The 4,573-nt window shown below is 46.9% G+C and overlaps 1 protein-coding gene across 5 annotated transcripts in view; it reads right to left on the bottom strand.

Moving 5' to 3' along the window:
* Mta3 (metastasis associated 1 family member 3) overlaps positions 1-4,573 on the bottom strand; it is a 214,369-nt gene that overhangs the window by 144,699 nt on the left and 65,097 nt on the right. The window lies entirely within an intron of this gene.

Here is a 4,573-nt window from a genome sequence, read left to right as displayed (position 1 = left end):
GCTGGGGCGTCTTGGGAGGAGTAGGGGACCCTCGGTCCCACCGCAGCCGGTACTCCCGAATGCGGGCCGGACGCTCTGGGGAACTCGGGGGGGGGGAGGCGAGGCTCAGGTCTTCCCGAGCGCCCGCAGCCCCTCCCCAGGTCCCCTGTCACCTGCCTACCCCGACCCAGGTGCTCTGCACTGTCCCCCGGGAACCCCAGGTGCGACCTCCAGCATGTGAGCGCCGGGCTTGGTGCAAACTCTTGGATGCAAATAAGAGCAGGCGGCGGCGCCTTCCCCGGGGGAGGTGCGTGGTGATTTAGCGCCCCCAGACCCGGGGACCAGCCAGACTCCAGGTGCTTCTGCTTCCCCTAGTCGGAGATCGAGCTGGGGACGGGCCGGGGCCAGAAAAACTAGCTCCCTTCAAAGCCCACCGTAACCGCCCGGTCTAGTCCATCGTGGCCACCCAGAACTGCGAAGGAGAGAATCAGCACCCCGGCACCCTGAGGTCCCGCGTCTAAACAGACAAGCCTCAGACTGCGAATGTTTGGACAACAAAAGACCTTAAGAAGAGCGGAGCTTCCTTTGTTTATGGGGGAACTCGGCCCCACAGTTCATCACTACCCCTCCCCCAGAGAAGGAACTGTCAATCAGCTGCGAGGATGGACAGTTTACTGGTTATGTGCCCAAACCTTTTGTCTTGCTGCACTGGGAATGGAATCCAGGGCCTGGCACGTGCTAGGCAGGCCTACTGCAGAGCCTTCTTTTCATTTTCATTTTGAGACAAGGTCTCACAGAAGTACCTCATTTTCAAGCCCTCATACCAATAGAAGCAATAAAAATCTTGTTTTCTTGACTGGCTAGCCGCTCATAGGAGACAAATAACTAGTTTGGTTTTTTTGTTTGTTTTGTTTCATCTATGGTACTGTAGACTGAACCCAAGGCCTTCCCACTGAGCTACATTCCCCAGCCCTTTTTTAATTTTTTGCATTAAGACACCTTCTCACTAAATTGCCCAGGCTGGGCTCAAACTTGGAATCCTCCTGCCTTATCCTCCCACAATAGTGGCATTAGGGATGCATGCTGAGGTGGCCAGCTACAAATAACTTCAGAGAAGCCTGTCCCTTCCAAGATACACCTGAAAGTGTTGCATAATAAACATGAAGAGGAAGGCATCCTGGGGCAAGCTGTAATCCCAGTGGGTCCTTTGGAGGCTGAGACAGGAAGATTGCTGTGCGTTTGATATCAGGGGGAAATGTTTTGGTTTTTTTTCTTTTGCAGTATCAGGGTTTGAACTCAGGACCTTCCACTTGCAAGGCAGGCACGCGCCACCGAGCTACGTCCCAGCCCTATCAAGGGAAAATGTAACTCCCAACCTGCTAGATATCAGATACACCAAGTCCATGTTCCCCAAAATCAAACAATGAATTATAAGGAGCAGTTTAAGAGCAGGAAAAATTGGGCCAGGGATTTAGCTCAGTGGTTCTGCCACCTGCCTTGTAAGCGCACAGTCCTGAGTTCAATCTCTGGTACCAAAAAAAGAGTAGGAAAAATTTATTGAGAGAGCACCTGAAAGACAGGAGGGGACCAGAAAGTGGGTTGCTACAGACCTCGCTTCTCAGAGGAAATTTTATAGAGGTAAATCATAAGGTGGGAACAAAAATCACAAGGTGGGTACAACATAGGTCAAACTATGATCAACCAATAAGACTATAAATATAGCCACTTAGGTAATATTGATCCAGTGGGGAATTAGTTCACATAGCAAATGTACATGAAAAGAACAAAGGCCTTTTCAGGAAAGGATGGATTGGGAGGTCCTACTCACCACCTAGGTAAGTGATGTCTACCTAACTTTACTGGACCAGGTGAGTGTAATCTTTGATTTATTGCTTATCTCTCAGGGAGGCACATAGGCCTGGTCATTCCACCTATATCTTGAAGCCTGACAAATGAGCCTTTAGCCTCAGTTGTGATCTATTCTCATCTTCTGTACCAACTCCCTCAAAGGCCTAGCCATGTCTGACTGCCTATAATATTACAACCTTAGCTGTTTATAATAAGGTGAGGCCAGCAGCCGGACTTGGTGGTGCACGCCTGTGATCTCAGCACTCGGGAAGCTGAGGCAGGAGGATCGCTGGGAGTTTGAGACCAGCCTGGGCTATATAGTGAGTACCAGGTCAGTCTCAACTACATAGTGAGACCCTGTCTCAAAACAAACAAACAAACAAAAAAACAACAACAACAACAAATAATAAGGTGAGGCCAGCAGCCGGACTTGGTGGTGCACGCCTGTGATCTCAGCACTCGGGAAGCTGAGGCAGGAGGATCGCTGGGAGTTTGAGACCAGCCTGGGCTATATAGTGAGTACCAGGTCAGTCTCAACTACATAGTGAGACCCTGTCTCAAAACAAACAAACAAACAAAAAAACAACAACAACAACAAATAATAAGGTGAGGCCAGCCTGGGCTACATAGTGAGTACAAGGGCAACCTGGAATAATGAGGCTCTAGTTCAATCAATCAATCAATAATCCCTGACGGTTGTGATGGGTTGTTTTGAGGGTTGGGTGATACAACTGTATACTGCTGACTCCGGGCTTCATGTTTGTGCCAGGAAAGGGGTGTCCCTAGAAGAGAAGGTGATACGTTGGTCACCTTGTGATGATTCCTTCTCACAAAGTTTTGAAGTCAAGGAAATAATTTTCTGGATAACCAAAGCAAAGTAAAAAAACAAAATAATAGCAAGAAACAAACCCTTTTTCCTGAATTACATCAATTGACTCCGTAACGACCTATTTCCTTATCTGCAAAATGGAGACGCTAACTATACTTCACAGGTGTGCTAAAGTTCAGTTGTGATGATATCTGAAAACGCTTTGTAAACCAGAGAGCATAAAGCACTATGCAAGTAACAGGTGTCTGTTGCTTTCTTTTTACCCACAGAAAGCCTCAGAGTACCAAGGGTTTCATGCCATGTGTCAAATTGTGAGCTCACTTCAACTCTTCTGACCAGAGGAGAGAGCAGAAGTATTCTGTGTGATACACAATGCTTAGCTGGTGTTTATCAAAATTCTTTTCCTGGGGGCCAGCGATTTAGCTCATTCGTTTCGCCACCTGCTTCACAAGCACAAGGTCCTGGAGTTCGATTCCCAGTACAAGAAAAAAAAATTATTTTCCTGGGAATTTCAACAAAAAGTGACTGCAAAGTCCAGAGATTTAGCTCAGTGGTTCCAACACCTGCCTTGCAAGCACAAGCTCCCCAGTTCGATCCTTGGTCCCTCCCCTCAAAAAGAAGATTGTGACATCTGACATCATTCTCTCCATTTCCGAGCTGACACACAGGCTGAAAAAATCACCTGTAGTATAGTAACTGGCAACAGCTTTAGGATTATAATTCAGTGCTTTCCTCTGGCCTAAAATATTCCAGACCACCTAATGGAAAGACCACCTGAAAACCATAAATTGCAAAGAAATGGATCATGAGATTTTGGATGCTTTTTCATTATTTTTAAATAAATGAGCAATTGCCCCTCCCCTCAAAATATTTCTGTATGTATGTTAGATCATTATCTGCCCATCTCATTCCCCCAGCTTAGTGCTTCTTACCAAATGTTAGTGGTCTCTATACTAACCACAATAAGTAGGCACAGGGCCGTTGGATTTAGCTCAGTGGTGCCACCGCCTGCCTCGCAAGTGCAAGGACCCAAGTTCGATCCCCGGTACCAAACACAAATAAATACATGAATAGGCATAAAAGGCTGGGATTTAGCTCAATGGTTCCACCACCTGCCTTGCAAGTTCGATCCCCAGTACCAAAAATAAATAAATAGACACAAAGTGCTAAGGCCTTATGTCCACATTGTCCTCCTTTGCTTGGGAGCAGCCTATACAGAAGCCCCCAGATAATTGCCTTGGAGACTCCGGGACAAAGCAGAAGCAGGGGGTCATGATGGTGGCAGGAGTAGACCCCTGTGCTGCCTTAGACTCTGCATATTTAGCCTCTTCCATTATGAGCTCCCAGGCCAATGATTTTTACATAGATGCCCATTATCCTTTTTTTTTTTTCTTTTCTTTCCTTTTTTGTTTAAGTACTGGGGATTGCACCCAGAGTCTTCACACTAATCTACGTCCCCAGACTCTTTAAATTTCTTAAATTTTTTTTTTTTTCGGTACTAAAGATCAAACTTGGAACTTTGCACTTGCAAGGCAGACAGTAGCACCACTGAGCTTAATCCCCAGCTCTTTAATTTTTTTATTGGCACAGAGATTTATTAAATTGCTCACTTATCCAGGCTGGGCTCAAACCTGTGATTCTCCTGCTTCAGCCTCCCAGAGTATTAAGATTATAGGCCTTGGGCCAGGGATTCAACTAAGTGATTCTGCTGCCTAACTCCCAAGCGCAAGGACCCAAGTTTGATCCCCAGTACCAAAAAAAAATAGGCCTGTGCCACCATGCTAGGCCTCTCTTCCCTTAGTGTTAAATGAGAATAGCTGGAATAGAGAGAAGGGACACGGCTCTTGGGCTGGGGATTTAGCCCAGTGGTACCCGCCTTGCCTCGCAATCTCAAGGGCCTGAGTTCAATCCCTGGGC

Source organism: Fukomys damarensis, unplaced genomic scaffold, assembly GCF_012274545.1.
Source record: "Fukomys damarensis isolate Sample0158 unplaced genomic scaffold, DMR_v1.0_HiC HiC_scaffold_2, whole genome shotgun sequence".
Classification (NCBI taxonomy): Eukaryota; Metazoa; Chordata; class Mammalia; order Rodentia; family Bathyergidae; genus Fukomys; species Fukomys damarensis.
This window is presented reverse-complemented; position numbering and strand designations above follow the sequence as displayed.